The following is a 19,295-nucleotide window of genomic DNA, read 5'->3' as shown; positions in this document are numbered from 1 at the left end:
TCCAGTGTTGTATAAAACACACTTAAACAACAGGGCTCTTACTTCTTTTCTGAATGTTAATGTGTGTGTTACTCTGCCCAACTAAAATATATGATCCATAAGAGAAGAAATCAGGTGAGATAAGTTGTCCTTGGTAACTTCCCTATGTGGAGTTAAGTGCACTCACATTAAATGGAATACTGAAATGATTTTTGAAAGGTAAAAAAGATGTTGTGGGGATAAATTAATGATGTGATTCTTCAGATTGAGTTAAAAAGAAGCTGAAGTCAGAACTTTTATACCATATTAACTTTCCAAAGTATACTTAGCTTTGAAATAAAATACATAAATGTTGATGGTACAATTTGATGGGTTTTGATCTGTAACCACAAACCTATCTTCATCTGTTTGGGCTGCTATAAAAAGTACCATGGATGGGGTAGCTTCTAAACAAATGAACTTTATTTCTCACAATTCTAGAGCCTGGAAGTCCAAGTTCCAGACACCTCAGATTCAGTGTCTGGTGAAAACCACTTCCTGGTTCACAGAGGACACCTTCTTCCTTTAACCCCACATTGCAGAAGGAGTGAGGGATCCCTCTGAGGCCTCTTTTCTAAAGGCATAGATCCCATCCATGAGGGCTCTGTCCTCCTCACCTAATCACTTCCCAAAGGCCTCACCTTCTAATACCATCCCCTGGGGGTTAAGATTTCAACTTACGAATTTGGCAGGGACACAAATATTCAATTGATAGCACGCCCCAGTCAAGATACACAACTTTTCCTTCACTCCAGAAAGTTCCCTCCATTCCTACATCAGAAAACTACCAATTTAAATTCTATTCCCAAAACTGATTTGGGACTATTCTAGAACTTCATAAAAATTAAATCATATATTAATTTCCTTTGGTGCAATTTCTTTCTATCATCATCATCATCATCATCATCATCATCATCATCATCATCATCATCATAGCTGTGGGGCCATCCTTGTTTTTACAAGTATCAGAAGTATTACAAGTACAATGAAATAACAAAAACAGAAATTAGCAAAAAAAAGTCCTATTTATTATAATAATTTAAAAAAAAAGGAATACTTGGGAATAAACTTAACCAAGGAGGTAAAAGACCTGTATTCAGAAAATTACACAATACTGAATTCTGGCCAAGATGAAGGTGTAGGCAGATAAGTTCCACTTCTTTGTACATCCAAAAGAAGGATAACAACCAATTTAACTTATAAGTGTGCAAATATTTAAAAACAAAAATTTAAAAGCAAAAAACAACCAGAACTGCCAGAAAATCAAACTGTGTGGAAGTCTGACAATTAGGAGTTAAAGAAGAAACATTCATCCAGCCTGGGTGGAGAGGGTGCACAGCAAGGCAGTGGCTGGTGGATGGGGGCTAGTGAGGCAACAGCTGGTAGACAAGGTGGTCCCAAATTCACTTGCAGATAAGCATGAAGACAACTTCGGAGTGAAACAAACAGCACAACCCAGGCTTCCAGCAAGGGAAACTAATGCCTCAAAATCTCAGGCTGTAAAACCCTATGCAGTATGGGGTGGCAGGAGAAACTCCCAGTCTAACAGGAGAGCCCGTTAAAGAGGCCCACTGAATCCTAGAAATCAGCACTGGAAAGCGCACAATCCTCTTGTGGGAAGTGAAGAAGAGACAGAAAGTGGGGCAAGAGCCAAGTAAGGGGCATTGCTCCTTCTCTGACCCCTCGCCCACATACAGTGCCACAACAGAGCCAAACAGGTTGCACCGCCCTGACAAATACCTAAGGCTCTGCCTCTTACAAACTTACAGGTGTGCAGAGAGAAAGAAAAATGGCCCAAATGAAAAAGCACATAAAAACTCCAGAAAAAGAACTAAGCAATGAGGATATAAACAACAGATGCAGAGTTCAAAACACTGGTAATCAGGATGCTCACAGAAATGATTGAGTAGAGATGCAAAATAGAGAAAGATATGAAGTTTATACAAAGTGAATAAAGGAAAATATTCAGGGAACCAAAAGTGAAGAGAAGGAAACCAGGACTCAAATCGATGATTTGAAACAGAAGAAAAAAATAAACATCCAACCAGAACAGAATGAAGAAATAAGAATCTAAAAAAGTGAGGAGAAACTGAGAAAACACTGGAACAATTTTAAATGTTCCAAAATCTGAATTACAGGCTGTGGAGGATGGTGAAGGCTGGCATCATACAGACAGAACCTGCAGGGGTTGAGGGAGATAGTTAAATAATTAACCACAAGCTTCAGCTAAATGCAACTATAACTTTTACAGAAGAAATATTAATCATTTAGATAGCCTGAGAAAAGAGCAATTATGCCTGCAGTTTTCACCTGAGAATGTGAAATATCCCTGAGCTTTATCCAACTAAATCTTTTTTAAATTTATTTTTATTTATTGATTATGCCATTATAGTTGTTCTATTTCCCCCCTTCATTCCCCTCCACCCTGCACACCTTCTCCCCCACCACTCCTCCCTTTAGTTTATGCCCACTTATCTCAAGTTCTTTAGATTCTATATTTCCCATACTATTCTTGCCCTCCCCTTATCTATTTTCTATCTACCGTCTATACTACTTATTCTCTGTACCTTCTCCCCCCTTCTCCTCCTCCCACTCCCCTGTTGCTAACCCTCCATGTGATCTTCATTTCTATGGTTCTGCTCCTGATCTAGCTGTCCTCTTAGTTTGCTTTTGTTTTGGTTGAGGTTCTTAATAACTGTGAGTTTGCTGTCCTTTCACTGTTCATCTTTTTTATCTTCTTTTTCTTAGGTAAGTCCCTTTAGCATTTCATATAATAAGGGTTTGGTGATGATGAACTCCTTGAATTTGATCTTATCTGAGAAGCACTTTATCTGCCGTTCCATTCTAAATGAAAGCTTTGCTGGATAGAGCAATCTTGGATATAGGTCTTTGGATTTCATGACTTGGAATACTTCTTTCTAGCCCCTTCTTGCCTGTAAGGTAGTCTTTTGAGAAATCAGCTGACAGTCTGATGGGAGGTCCTTTGTAGGTGACTGTCCCCTTATCTCTTGCTGCTTCTAGGATTCTCTCCTTCATTTTAATCTTGGCTAATGTAATGATGATGTGCCTTGGTGTGTTTCTTCTTGGGTCCAACTTCTTTGGTACTCTCTGAGCTTCTTGGATTTCCTGGAAGTCTATTTCCTTTGCCAGATTGGGGAAGTTCTCATTTATTATTTGTTCAAATAAGTTTTCCACTCATGGCTGTTCCTCTTCCCCTTCTGGTACCCCTATAATTTGGATGTTGGAACATATAAAGATGTCCTGGAGGTTCCTAAGCCTCTCCTCATTTTTTTAAAATATTTTTTTATTCATTTTTTTGAATTCTTGTTTCTTCATCTTTTTCTGTTTGGTCATTTTTTCCTTCCTTCTGGTCCACTCCCTTGATCTGAGTTCCAGTTTCCTTTCCATCACTATTGGTTTCCTGTGCATTTCCCTTCATTTCAATTAGTTTAGCGTTCATTTGTTCCTCTAATTTGTGACTAAAATCAACCAGTTCTGTGAGCATCCTGATCACCAGTGTTTTGAACTGTGCATGTAATAGGTTGGCTATTTCTTGGTCACTTAAGAGTTATTGGCTCTGGAGCTTTGAGTTCTTCTTGAGCCATAATGGTTTGGTCTGTTTGTGCCTGTTAGGTATGAGGGGCAGAGCCCTAGGTGTTCACCAGGGCGAGGCAACTCAGTTGCTGGATTGTGATGCTGTATATGGGGGTGGGGTCAAAGAGGGGCAATAGCGGTCCCCTCTGCTGCTTCCAGCTGCTGGGACCTGTGTGGTCTGTCTCACTGCTCACTCCTTCACCTGGTTTATCAGTGTGGCTAAATGGTTTGTTGTTGTCGGACTTCCATACTGTTCAATTGTCTGTGTTTTGGTTGCTTTTTTTTTTTTTTTTACTAAAATTTTGTTGCCTTTAAACTTGGTTGTGAAAGCAGGCACAGTGTTTCCACCTACGCTTCCATGTTGGCCAGAAGCCTACTCTTCTATTTTTTTATCTTCTTTTAACTTAACCTTGTCTGGGAAGCACTTTATCTGCCCTTTCTTTCTAAATGAAAGCTTTGCTGGACAGAGTAATCTTTGATGTAGGTCCTTGCCTTTCATGACTTGGAATACTTCTTTCCAGCCCCTTCTTACCTGTAAGGTCTTTTTGAGAGATCAGCTGATAGTCTGATGGAAACTCCTTTGTAAGTAACTGTCTCCTTTTCTCTTGCTGCTTTTAAGATTCTCCCCTCATCTTTAATCTTGGGGAATGTAATTATGATGTGCCTTGGTGTGTGCTTCCTTGGGTCCAACTTCTTTGGGGCTCTCTGAGCTTCCTGGACTGCCTGGAAGTCTGTTTTCTTTGCCAGATTGGGGAAGTTTTCCTTCATTATTTGTTCAAATAAGTGCTCAATTTCTTGCTCTTCTTCTTGTTCTGGTACCCCTATGATCCAGATGTTGGAACATTTAAAGATGTCCTGGAGGTTCCTAAGACTCTCCTAGTTTTTTTGAATTCTTGTTTCTTCATTTTGTTCTGGTTGAATGTTTCTTTCTTCCTTCTGGTCCACACTTGATTTGCATCCTGGTTTCCTTCCCATCACTGTTGGTCCCCTGTACATTTTTCTTTATTTCACTTAGCATGGCCTTCATTTTTTCATCTAAATTGTGACCATATTCAACCAATTCTGTGAGCATCCTGATTACTAGTGTTTTGAACTGTACATATGATAGGTTGGCTATCTCTTCATTGCTTGGTTGTATTTTTTTGGAGCTTTGATCTGTTGTTTCATTTGGGCCATTTTTTTTGTCTTTGCATGTTTGTTATGTAGTAAGATACTAAGGGGTGGAGCCTTAGGTGTTCACTAGGGCAGGACAACCCACATTGCTGTGTTGTGATGCTCTGTGTGGGGGAAGGGTTCTAGAGAAGATAATGCTGCTTGCTCCGTTCTCTGCTGGTTTTCAGTCACTTCCCCTGCTACCCACAATAAAATTGGGTCCTTCTGGTGCTGATTCTTGGGTGGGTGGCTTGTGTACATTCTAGGACCCTGTTGGTCTCTCCAATGAACTCTCCTGTGAAGCTGGGAGTTTCTCCCGCTGCTGGCTCGGCTGCACAGGTGTTTTCAATTAGAAATTTGAGGCTTTATTTCCCTACTGGAACCCTGGGCTGCATGATCTGTCTCACTCCCCAGTTGTTCCTCCTGGTTTATCTTCACATGAATATGGGACTGCCCAGTCTGCAATCTGCCACGTTGCTGGGTCTGCCAGTCACAGTCTTGTCTCAAGTCCTTTCTGCTCCTCCTACCAGTCTGGATGAATGTTTCTTCTGTAATTCCTTGGTTGTTGGATTCCCATACAGTTCAATTTTCTGGCAGTTCTGGTTATTTTTTGTTCTTAAATTTGTTGTTGTCCTTTTGGTTGTGTGAGGAGACATAGTGTGTCTACCTATACCTCCATCTTGGCTGAAAGTAAAATCATAAACTTAAGTGCTAAATAATTAAAACACTTCAAAGATAAGATATGGGATAATTTTCATGACATTCTTCATGATATTGGATTTGGTGATGACTTCTTGGCTATGATACAAAAAGACAAAAATAGATAAATTAGACCCCATCTAAGTCAAAACTTTTGTGCAACAAAAAATTACAAAGATTAAAGACAATCTCCAGAATGGGAGAAAATATTTCCAAATCATACATCTGATTAGGGATTAATATCCAGAATATATAAAGACTCCTACAACTCAAGAAGAAAAAACCCATTTAAAAAATGAGAAAGGGACTTGAATAGATACACATTTCTCCAAAGAAAGATTTACCAATGGTCAATAAGCACATGAAAAGATGTTCAACATCACTAGCAATTATAGCCTGAATATTTGTGACTCCCCAAATTTATATGCTATAGTTCTAATCCCCAGTATGGCTGCATTTGCAGATGGACCCTCTAAGAAAGTAATTAAGGTTAAATAAAGTCATAAGGATAAGATGCTGATGTAATAGGATTAGTGTCCTTATAAGAAGAGACACCCAGATGCTCACTCTCATTCTCTCTCTCTCTTTCCCCTCTCTTCTCTCCCTTTCTCCCCCACCTCCACTAACTCACTCCTCATGCACACTTACCCACTTAGGATAGGCCATATAAAGATACAATGACAAGGTAGTCATCTCCAAGCCAGGAAGAAAGCTCTCATCAGCAGAAGAAAGAAAGAAACAAAATCAGCAGAAATCTTGATCTTAGACTTCTTACCTCTACAACTGTAAGAAAAATAATTTCTATTGTTCAAACCACAATAGAAAGTTTGTAGTATTTTGTTATAGCAGCCGAACAAACTGACAAAGATTTTGGTACTAAGAAGCGTAATGTTGCTGTAGCAAATACATAAAAATGTGCAAATGGCTTTGGAATTGAGTGATAGGTAGAAGCCAAAAAAGTTTCCAGACATGTGCTTTAAAAAAAACCTAGACTGTCTTGAAGGAACTATTGGAGAAACTACGGAAGTTGAAAGTGAGTATGTATAAATGTACCATAATTTTTTGATCCACTCAATTACTGATGGGCACTTAGGTTGCTTCTACCACTTGGCTATTGTAAATTGTGCTTCCAAGAACATTGGGGTGCATAGGTTCTTTGGAATTGGTGTTTCAGAGTTTTTAAAGGTATAATTCCAGCAGCGAAACTGCCAGGTGAAAAGGCAGTTCCATTTTTAGTTTTTTTGAGGAAATTTTTTACTGTTTTCCACAGTGGCTACATGAGTCTGCATTACTACCAGCACTGTACTAGGGTTCTGTTTTCTCCATAACCTCATCAGTACTTGTTGTTTGTTGATTTGTTTATGATGGCCATTCTGACTGGTGTGAAGTGGTATTTCACTGTGCTTTTAATTTGCATCTCTCTGATGGCTAGTGATGCTGAACATCCTTTCATATGTCTTTGGGCCCTCCATATGTCCTTACTGGAATACTACACAACAGAAAAAAAGAAAAAGCTCCCACCCTTCGTGACAGCATGGGTGGGACTGGAGAGCATTATGGTAAATGAAATAAGCCAGATGGTGAAAGACAAATACCATATGATCTCACCTATAAGTGAGATCAACAAAACAAACAAGCAAGCAAAATGTAACCAGAGACTTTGAAATAAACAATAAACTGACAGTAGTCAGATGGGAGGGGGAGGGGTAAAATGAGGGAAAGAAGGGGAAGGGTCATCAAGGAACATAACCCACCCACCTGGAAATCAGCACCAGAACTGTGCAATTCACTTGTGGCTAGCATGGTCAGTGACTGAAAGCGAGGCAGAGATGAGCAAGAAGCATTGTTCCCTCTCTCACACCTCCCCCATGTATAGTGCCACAACGCAGCAAAACAGGTTGTCCTGCCCTGGCTTATATCTAAGGCTCTGTCCCTTACAATGTAACAGTTGTGTACAGATGAAGAAATATGGCCCAAATGAAAGAACATACCAAAACTCCAGAAAAAGAACAAAGTGACAAGGAGATAGACAACCTATCAAATGCAGAGTTCAAAACTGGTAACAGCCAAACAGGTAATGCTCACAGAAATGATTGCATATGGCCACAAAATAAAGAAAGAAATGAGAGCTATGCAAAGTGACACAAAGGAAAATATACAGTGAAACAATAGTGAAGGGAAGAAAAGTGAGATTCAAATCAATGATTTGGAACGGAAGGAAGAAATAAACATTCAGCTGGAACAGAATGAAGAGACAAGAATTCAAAAAAATGAGGAAAGGCTGAGGAACCTTTGGGACAACTTTACATGTTCCAACATCCGAATCATCTGGGTGCCAGAAAAAGAGGAAGAGCAAAAAGTAGAACACTTTTTTGAAAAAATAATTAAGGAAAACACCTCCAATCTGGCAAAGGAACTAGATATGCATGTCTAGGAAGCTCAGAGGGTCCCAAAGAAGTTGGACCCAAGGAGGAACACACCAAGGCACATCATAATTAAATTACCCAAGATTAAAGATGAGGAGAGAATCTTAAAAGCAGCAAAAGAAAAAAAGAGAGTTACCTATAAAGGAATTCCATAAGACTATCTGCTGACTTCTCCAAAGAGACCTTACAGGTAAAAAGGGGCTGGAAAGAAGTATTCCAAGTCATGAAAGGCAAGGGCCTACATCCCGCTTACTCTACCCAGAAAACCTTTCATCAGTGGAAGGGCTGATAAAATGCTTCCCAGATAAGGTCAAGTTAAAGGAGTTCATCATCACCAAGCCCTTATTATATGAAATGTTAAAGGGACTTATCTAAGAAAAAGAAGAAGACCAAAACTATAAACAGTAAAATGGCAACAAACTCACAACTATCAACAACTGAACTTAAAAAACAAAAACTAAGCAAACAACTAGAACAGGAACAAAATCACAGAAATGGAGATCACATGGAGGGTTATTAGCAGGGAAGAGGAGGGAGGAAATGGGGAAAAGGTACAGGGAATAAGAAGCATAATTGGTAGGCACAAAATAGACAGAGGGAGATTAAGAATAGTGCAGGAAATGGAGAAGCCAGAGAACTTATATGTACTGCCCATGGACATAAACTAAGGGGGTGGAATGCTGGAAGGAGGTAGGATACAGAGCCGAGGGGGATAAAGGGGAGAAGAAAATGGGATAACAATAATAGCATAATCAATAAAATATACTTTAAAAGTTGAAATGCAAAAAAAGGAAAAGTGAAGGGATTAAGAAGTAAAAATTGGCATATATAAATAGTTGCAGGGATGTAAAGTACAACATAGGAAATATAGATAATAGTATTATGATAACTATGTATGGTGTCAAGTGGGTACAATTTTATCTGGGTGGTCACTTTGTAAGTTGTATAAATGTATAACCACTATGATGTACACCTGAAAATAATATAATATTGTATGTCAACTTTAATTGAAAAAGAAAAAAAAGTGTGATACATGTAAGCTGATGATCAGTCCTGCTACGTGGCAGTGGATTCACCTAAAGGATGATGTGAGCAGTGCACCTCTGGCTTACAGAACAAGTAACTGCTGTAACCAATAGTTTTGGGGTTTTTTTCCAGTAGCCACACAGGATCTTAAATGAGAACATAATACAGACCACCATTCTCAACTCCTTGAGGTAAACATTATCTCTGCAACTGGTTTTGTTATTCATTGCTTCTATGTTGGCAGAGGAGGCAGTTTAAGGAACTTTCTCTTGGTCATTACTACTTCAATGACCTTTACTCCATTTATCAGGGAATCAATGAGAGCATCAGCAAGCTGCTAAGTATGTCCATTGATCTTTCAATGAAGGACTAGGAAAAGACAACAGGTATATCTGTCAACTCTCTGCATAGATTATGAGAAAGATTTGTGCCAGCAATCTGTTTCTTACCTTATGCCCCTCACATTAATCAAGGATCATGATAGCATTTTGTTTCCACTTGTAATCAATGTCAGCTCAGACCCTGTACTTGACAACACTAGTAGGAGCTAAAAACTACCTATCTCCAAGATCAGAGTATAATTTGAGGAAGGAGTGGGGGAATGGGTTTTATAAATACATTCCTTCAAAGTTTTCCCTTGAGGTGACCCTGTTTCCACTTCAGTCAATGGGTCTGGGTCTGAGAACTAACTCAGGTCTGGCAATTGGGTGAGGGATCATGATTTCCCACTGTGGCTACTAACATCATCCCTGAGATCTTTTTGCATGCATCAGTCATTTTATACCCTTGTTGACTCCCCATCTATCTCTGTCCTAAGAATATCAGGTTCTATTAGACATCATAGACCCCTGTGGATAAAAGATTACTGTGGTGACATTCCAACCTTATTAATGTTACATTAATTGTACAGATTTTGCCTTCAGTGGTTAAATGTCATCCTATAGTCTCTGCCATTCTGGAATCTTGTCATCTCCAATGAGGCCTAGGAAGCCCAATTCTATAGCAGCATCAACCCAGGTCTACAGAAGATAGACACTACTGAGCTGCTTAGAAGTGACAGTGCCCCTTTCACTAGCCCATTCCCTATAGATTTTAGTGAAGGGATGCCCTCAGGACCCTCCTGGGCAACATATCCAGCTGGTGGATGTTCTAGTCTTACACCCTAAATTCATTTTAACGTGCCCATGTTTCTCAGTGTTAGGCCTGATTTCCATCACAATCTGCCTTCTTTCAGATGCAGGAGATGAGGGCCTCTTTAAATGGAGGCTTTCTGGGTTTTATAAGATATTCCAACTTGATACCTGGCTGATCTGAGCCACCATACAGGAATTCTGTAGCAATTAAAATAGGCATCAATTTCACAATTATTATACTTATCATTGTTCCAGGACTTTCAAGAATTAGAGCACTTACCTAAGCCAATGCAACTCCTTCCACCTGATTCCACCATAGGTGAGAATTTAGTTAATACAATGGCACAGGTATTATCATTACTCCACTTCCTGCCATAAAAGGGTCCTTGTTTTCAAATGGCTATCGAGTGATTAAATGTCAAAATTCCATTCTTAGAATCCATGTCTTAGGATCACTTCTGGTACCAACTATCTTAGGTACCTTTTGTCCTGGTGCAAACTCAGAGAAAAAGACTTTAGTTCAAGTAGTTCATTTAAGAGGTGCCTCCAGGAAATACAGGTATATGAGTGGAAAAATTAAAAAGGGAAGGGAAAGAGTCAATACAATGTGTGTTAATGAGAAGGCTACTGCTGTGAGCATCTGGGTCTCATTCATGATGTGGATCTCTGAGAAACTGTAAAACTGCCTCAGAATTATTCAATATTAAGAGGGAGGAACCTGGTTTATCCACAAACTCCTACCTGTCAGTGGTTGCAGGCTGCTTCTAGCACTGTTTCCATAGCACTTTCTGACCTTTCAGGCCCACTGAGCAATCTTCTGTTATTAAAAAAAAAAGCAACACCCCCCAAACCCTGCACAAAAGTACTCTCAATGATAGAGTCACACTTAGATGCCTGCATATACTGGTAAAATAAGAGACAACAGGCTGGGAATGGAGCATTGATCTAATTTGGGATACCACCATTATCATACATAAAATTTCCTTATGAATTTGATTCTCTCTCTTGGCTCACAGAATTTTCTATACTGCTTCCCTGATCATCTTTCATATTATTTATATGCCATGCTGTTTGAGTTACACATGCTTTCTATACACTGTATCTTAATATCAAATAGAGCTATCCTTCCCCTCATTATCATTGTCAGCAATTTTCTAGCTGGTTTATATTAACTTGCTATACAGACCTTATAATCAAATCATTTAACTCTAAAAAAATTATTGGTTTTTCTGTTGAGATCATGAATTAATATCTTTGAAAGAACTGGCATCTTTATAGACTCAGGAAATGCTGTCTAAGAATACATGTTTGTCTATTTGAATAAGTCAAAGTATTCTTTTCTTTGAAAATGTTCCATAAGCATTTGAAAAGAATGTGTATTTTGCTTCTTTGGGATGAAAGGCTTACTGGTACTTACTGTACCAGTAAGTTTATTTGATCTAAGACATTGTTCAATACCACAAAATCTTTGTTAATACTTTGTTTGGAAGATCTATCCATTTTTGACAGTGCAATGTTAAAACCGCCTACTATAATTGTGTTGCTATCAATCTTTCTTGAACTCCTCTGAGATTTTCCTTATGTACTTGGGTGCTCCTGTGCTGGATGCATAATGTTTATGTCTTCTTGATGGATTCTTCCCTTGAGTATTATGAAGTATCCTTCTGAGTCTCTTTTTATGGCCCTTGTTTTGAAGTCTGTTTTGTCTGATATGAGTATTACTACTGTGGCTTTTCTTTCCTGTCCATTTTCTTGCAATACGTTTTTTCCATCCCTTTACTTTTAGTCTGTGTAGATCTTTTGTTCTGAGGTGGGTCTCTTGTAGGCAGCATTATGTGTGGGTCATGTTTTCTTATCCATTCAGCTACTCTATGTATTTTTATTGGAGCATTTACCATTGACATTTAAGGTTATTATTGACAGATGTTCATTCATTCTTCCCTTTGCACCTGTGTTTCTCTCTCTTATACTCTTTTCCTTTCTCTTTTTATAGTAGTCTCTTTAGCATATCTTATAGTGCTGGTTTGATGCAGATGTATTCTTTCAGCTTTCTTTTGTCTGGGAAACTCCTTATTTCACCTTCCATTTTAATTGAGAGCATCACTGGGTAGTCTTGGTTGCAGGACTTTGTTTTTCATTACTTGGAATATTCTTGCCATTCTCTTCTGGACTAGAGTGTTTCTGTTGAGAAAGCAGCTGCTGGCCTTATTGGTGCCCCTTTGTATATTACTTCTTGTTCCTCCCTTGCTGCTTTTAAGATTCTCTGTCTTTAAAACTAAGCATTTTAATTAAGAAATATTTTAGAGTAGGCTGTTTGGGTTCATCTTGATTGGGACTCCCTGTGCTTCCTCACCTTGCATGTTTTTTTTTTTCCCTCTCCAGGTTCAGAAAGTTTTCTGTCATTATTTTTTCAAACAGGGTTTCTATCCCTTGTTCCTTTTCTTTTCCTTCTGGGATTCTTATGATTTGAATGTTGTTGCATTTCATGTTATCTTGGAGTTCCCTTAAGCTATCTTCTTTTTTTTTTTTTTTTTCTTTTTTGTAAGCTGTTCTACCTGGGTGTTTCTTTCTGCCTTTTCTTCCAGCTCACTAATTCTGTCCTCTGCTTCATCCAGCCTATTTGTAATTCCTTCTACTGTTTATTTCCAAAATTGTATTTTTAAATTTTTCCTGGTTTTTGTTTATAGTTTCTATTTCATACCGTTTCTTTTTCATACTGTTGTAGTTGTCACTCAGTTCTTTGCAGTTGTCTGTGAGTTCCTTGAGCATCCTTATAACCATTATTTTGAATTCTGTATCTTACAGTTTGCTTACCTCCATTTCATTTAGCTCTTTTAATGGGGAGTCTTCCATTCCTTTTGATTGCAGGTTCTTTTTTGTCTCCTCATTTTAGGTGACTCTTTTTGTTTGTTTCTGTTTCCTGATGTTCCACTTTGCTAGCTGTCTTTGTAGGATAAATTTCTATGGTAGAAATTCTATGGGATTCAATGGTGTGGTCTCTTTGATTTCCTTGTCTGGGTGCTCTAAGGTTTACCCTTTTGTAGGAGGCCATTCTGCATGGCATGGGCCCAGCCCCCAGTGGCAAACACTTACTGCAAAGTAACTTCCTAAAAAACATGCTAAACCTTCCAAGGACCAGTGTAATCAGTTCAAGCACTCTTGCCTTTTCATTTGCAAATATCCCTCCTCTGTGATATGATTACTGGCATCTTCTCCTTTGTTTTCTGTATAAGGTAACCACCTAAAGCAAACCTGTGCATAGTTAATGAAGACCTTCATGTAATGTGCCTAGTAAGACAATAAAAGCTCATTGGAGCAAGGGTTGAGGCTTTTCTCCCCTTGACAGAGAAGCCGCTCACCCTTTTTTTCCATGGGATTCGGTAGTTCATGTGAATTTCTTTTGTTTCAGCTACGACGCCATGGACCCCATGCATTGGAGTCCAAGACACCCTTTCTTCTGTTTGTGTGGGCTCTCTTGTTGTACTTGGGTTTTTACCTGTTGGTGGTTCCTTTGTTGGTGGGTTCTCTCCTCCAGCAGGTATATTGATCTTCATAGCTCCCACCTAATTTTTTTTGTGATCAGTGTCAGGGGGAAGGCAAAATGGATTAAGACAGCTGGAGAGTATTCTATGGTATTTAAAGTACCAACAACTAGAGAAGAGATAGGAAACCCTTTGGATAAGTACAGCGTTAACTGTGATATTTCACCCAACTAGCCACTTTTTATAAAAGGTGAAAAAGAGATAAGACTCGTTAGAGGGGAGGATTGTGAGCTGAATCCAGAAAACAGAGCACTTGTGTGAGTTTAGATGATGAGATATAGTGAGTAAAGGATAGAAAGCAGGTGTAGTGTGCAGGAGAATAGAGTTAACCACAACAGTAATAAAGCTCAGGGAGATAGTGAAATGGGCTAAGATTAGGGAAGGATGCTATGTAGTATTTACAATGGTATGGAACAACAATTATTTACAATAATACCGGAACAACAATAATATGACGAGAAATATATGATTTGAATAACAAGAATAGAAAGTACATGACCAAGAGTAGTGTGTTATTGGAACATGAGTGAAGTGAGAAAAGAAAAACTAAAATACAATGTGAAAGAGAGAATAAGGAAAACTTGTCAAACAATGCAATTAAACAAAGAAACAGAATGATGAAAACTAAACAGAAAGAAGAGAAATAAAAAAGCATGAATAAAATAAAACGAGAAAATAATAATACAAAAAAGAATAAAATGCAAGTTCTATAGGATAGCAAAGTGAAATCTGTCTCAGTTTCTCTGTTGTTGGGGTTAGCCTTGTGCTCCCTCTTTTGATCTGTCTCTGGGCCTTTCACAGCTCCAGATCTTACTGTCTCACTTGGGGATGGGGCAGGGTGTGGAGAAGAAAGGGAAAGAAGAAAAAAAGAAAAGAAAGGGAGAGGGAAAGCCTCCTGCTGACTTTAACCCCCCAAGTGAGTTCTGTTGGCCTTCCTGGATGCCACAGGCACAGAGGGGATGAGCTTTACTTTTCTCCCTTTGTATGGTTTTGCAAGGATGGGGCCAGATCTGGGCTGCAATATTCACAGATGCCCAGCTTCCCACCACGGTCCTTCATGAGCTGCTGGGCCAGCTACACCAGGGTGGTGCTTTTAATCCACCAGTTGTACTGTGGTCTGTGCTGTGGTGTGTGTGGTGCACCTCCTCCTTCCTCTTCACCAGCCCACCGCAGCCAGAGCCCACAGCTGGGCAAATGGCACAAGTCAACCACCAGGTGCTAGTAGCATGAATCAGCTGCTGGGCAAGCAGCATGAGTCAAGTGTGGGTGAGCCATGCCAATCAGCCACTCAATAGGAGGGGCGCAAGCCAACCACTGGGTGAGAGTTCCTTAAACAGCAACTGAGACTCTTTTTTTGAGTAAAATCTTCTTGTTTAAGCCCACCAATCTTAAAAAGCACCCAGCTTTTCACATAGCCCAACTTTCTAACCAGAATGGTGACTATCCAGATCAGAGCCCCACACGGCCCAACTCTTCTCCCTTCTCCAAGTGTCACCCAGCTCCCAAATTTCTCTGTGTCCACAGTCCCAGTGTGTGAATACCTCCCCTGTGTGTCTCCCACTTCTTTATTCCCCTCAGTGACTTCAAGCACCCAGGTCCTTCCTGGTGCTGTGCTGCTCTCCCTGCTCTAGTAGGAGAGGAAGCTGGTGATCTGGCTCTCCTCCAAGGATTCTGTGGCAGGGTCTGGGCCAAGGGCCATAGCAGCCTTGGTCCCCACACAAGTCCCAGGTGCTTTACCATCCCAACACAATCTCCTTACTGTCTGTTTTTCAGTGTCCTCTATAATTTTTGGCCTCCAAACTTCATATGAGCTGGGATTCCACTGGCTGTTCACTCTGTTCCTAAGAAAATCTGATGGGTGTTCCAGCTGGGCTCAGGAGGAAGTGGGCTCCACTCCCACCTACCTTGCTGCTATCTTTCCCCATTGCACGGCTGACAAAATATTTTAGAGCAAGTGGCTTTTAGATGGAATTCATTATTCACTGTTTTCATTGAGAGTCTGTTCACTAGTTTTCAATTAATGGGTGGTATACCCATAATCGTATAATAATAACAGTATTAAAAGATAGTGAAATTAATAGTTCCTATCCACTGATCACTTACTGTATTCTAGTCACAATACTGTTTAATATTGTTTCATTTGATCTTCACTGTTATCCTAGATCATAGATATTGTTATTATCCCTATTTTACACAAGAAGAAACTGAGAGCAAAAAGCTAATGGTTTCCTCTGGGCTATACAGCTGGTAAATAATGGAGCTTAATTTTGGCCTTAATGCTCTACTATCTGAGTCTTACAGGTTTATTACAAAATGACATTGAGGTATACAGGGTGGGGCAAAAGTAGGTTTTTGTATATCACAATGTGAGTACAGTTTATTCTTGTATTATTATTAATTAATTAATTAATTAATTTTATTAATTGGAAGTTCATATGGAAGTATTATTTTTCCATATGAACAATTGTAAACCTCCTTTTGCTCCACCCTGAATGCTTACTTCAACAGTGGTATCATGGGTGGCAAATAATCTTGATTGTCAAAGCTGTAGTCAGCACCTTTGACAATCAAGGATCAATGGGCCACAGCAAGTCTTCCTCTTACAAAGTCAGAGTTATGGTGTTCTATTGAATTCAAAGAGCTCAACAGGTAGCTTCCCCAAGGTATTCTATTTTGAACTTCACTTGAGGACAATAAAATTGAAATAAGGTCTCTGGTGGGGAAAAGATGAAGTTGTAAGGCATCGTACACACTAGGACAGAAGGACCACTTTTCCCCTCCAGTTTTACTGAGGTATAATTGACCACTGAAAGTGTGTGTGTGTGTATGCACACACACACACACATACATACATATATATGAAGCACACAACATGATAATCTGACTGGTATATGTATATATTGTGATTTGATTACCACAATCAAGTTAATTAATATATCCATCACCCCATACAGTTACCTTTGTGTATGTATGTGTGGTGAGAACACTTAAGATCTACTCTGGTAGCAAATTTCAAGTATACCACATGGTATTGTTAACTATAGTCACCATTCTATACATTAGACCCTCAGAACTTATTGATACTGTACCTCAAAGTGCACCCTTTGACCAATATCTCTTCATTTACCCTACCCCTCAGCTATGGAATCCACCATTCTACTCTAGGATTTTGTGAGTTTGACTTCTTTTTTTTTTTTTAAGATTTCAATTATAAATAAAAGAGTGAGATTATCCATATTTATATTTTTCTATCTGGCTTATTTCACCTAGCATTATGTCTTCCAGGTTCACCTATGTTGTCACAAATTGCAGAAAACAACATACTTAAGAGCAAGAGGTAATACATCTGGATCTAATATTGGAAAAACAAGGTTTCATTCCCCCAGTGGCAGCATCAGATAAAGCCAATTATCATGAAAGCATGAAATGTATCAGTAGAGACCATTCTGATTTTATTTTATTTTTTAAAAAAGATTTTACTTATTTTTAGAGAGAGGGGAAGGAAGGGAGAAATAGAAGAAGAGAAACATCAATATATGGTTGCTTCTCACGCACCCCACCCCCTCTGGGGACCTGGCCCACAACCCAGGCACATGTCCTAGGTTAGGAATTGAACCAGTGACTCTTTGCTTAGCAGGCCGGCACTCAATCCACTGAGCCACACCAGCCAGGGCAAGACCACTGTAACCTTAAAGAGACTGTTGCTACTGTATATAAAAGCTGCATTCAAAGATACAGCATATAAACTTTAATCAGTTTTTAGCAATGAGACAAGATTTTCTTTTGGCAGTATGAAAAAAAATAGGCTGCCTTTTGGAAGGAAACATTCTGGATTCATTTTTAGGATATCAGCAACATTAATGGTAATAACTAAAAGGAAGACAAGTAGTAGAGCTAGGACACTAGTGGAAGCAGTAAGTAATGAGACAAGAAATGACAAGAGCAGTGTTGCCTTCTGCAAGTGACTGAATTTAAGTTTTATTATCACTGAAATACATTTTTTCATTGAAAGCCTGCTACCAACTCTTCTAGGTAATAAACATAAAGCACTGAACATGGAGTGGGAGCAGATGACACAGCAAATGCAAAGATCGAAAGCAAAAATAAATGTATTTGTTTGAGGAATAGAAAAAAGGCCAGGAAAACTGCAAAGTAGTGAGTGAGAGGGAAGGGGGTTGTGGTAGTAGATACATGAGAAAGCTAGATACAAGCCAGATCACATGGTACCTTGTGGGCAATATTAAGGACTTTGACATTTATTCTAAGGCAGATGGAATTTACTGAAAGATTTTAAGCAGATACATGGCATGATCTAATTTACATTTTTGCAAGATTGCCTCAACTTCTATGGGAAGAATGTATTTAGGGTGGGAGTAGCAATAGGGCAAACTGTTAGGAAGAATAGCAGAAGTTGGCCAATAACTACTGGTGATTTGGAAAAGATGGTAGTAGCAGAAATTGTCAGATACAGACTATATATTTTTTGTATGTAGAGACAACCAGACTTTCTGATGGGTTGTATGTAGGGTGTGAGAGAAAGAATATGATCAAGAATGCTTGTGAAGATTTTTATTTGAATTGAGCAAATCGAGTGACCCAAGGAAGGGAAAAGACTAAAGTAGGTATACAAGGTTTGTCCAGAAGGTATCCAGCTATGTAAGATGAAAAATAGGGACATTTATTGTAAAAGATACAAGATACAAAGAACATTGTATTTAGGACAATGACACCTCAGTTCCCTTCAAAGTAGGCACCTTGGGACCTCACACAGTTCTCCCAATCTCCATCAGCTGCCCTGTTATGATCTCCTGAATCTCATCAATGTCTGAAATCTCTTCCCTTTCAAAGGTGATTTTAGTTTTGGGAAAAGTCAGAAGTTGCAGGGTGCCAAATCTGGGCTGTAGAGGGAACTGAGTCACCTGGGTGATTTGATGTTTTGCCAATGAGTGGGTGCATTGTTGTGATGAAACTGCCAGTCACCAGTTACCCATTGCTGTGGTCTTCTGAATCATCCAAATAGTTTCTGTGGAGGAATGCTCATGCTTAATGCAAAGTTTGATGCAGATTTGTTGCTCTACTCACTCAGCAGCTTTGAATGTGACAGCCACACATTAAACATGCTCACTCAACGACATCTACTGCCTCCACTGACTAGTACAGTGAGGTTACCATGGTTCATGCATGCGCATTCCAGTCCATTCTCCATGGCTGCCAAGTTACATCAATGTGGCATAAACCATTCTTCATTATATTAACAATGGTTGGACTTTTTATGGACAGACCTTGTAGGTTTGGCGGCACAGGGATTAGGAATTCTATTTTTATTATGGTAATTTAAGGTGCCTATTAAGTATCCACATTTTGAGATGACATTTAGACAGCTGATACAAGATTAATGCAAAATGAATAAGTGAAGACTGGAATATTAATGGCATTCATAATCAGGAGACTAAATTAGATTTCTTGTGAAGAGAGTGTATTTATACAAAAGAATGGAGAGTACCAACCAAAAAGGCTGCTGGAAGATGAGATCATTGTAAATGCCTTGCTGATACTTGCTGTTATCAGTAGTTGAGGTCTATAGTGCAACTTTCCCCAAGAATTTGGAAATTAAAGAAATAGTCCTGTATCAGGATTAAACTGTAAAACTAACATGTAATGGCCAAAGCAGATATGCAGTGCCACTTTAAAGATATATAACAGTT

The sequence above is a fragment of the Artibeus jamaicensis genome, unplaced genomic scaffold (assembly GCF_021234435.1).
Source record: "Artibeus jamaicensis isolate MK-2021 breed Jamaican fruit bat unplaced genomic scaffold, CSHL_Jam_final contig_851, whole genome shotgun sequence".
In the NCBI taxonomy this organism is placed as follows: Eukaryota; Metazoa; Chordata; class Mammalia; order Chiroptera; family Phyllostomidae; genus Artibeus; species Artibeus jamaicensis.
This window is presented reverse-complemented; position numbering follows the sequence as displayed.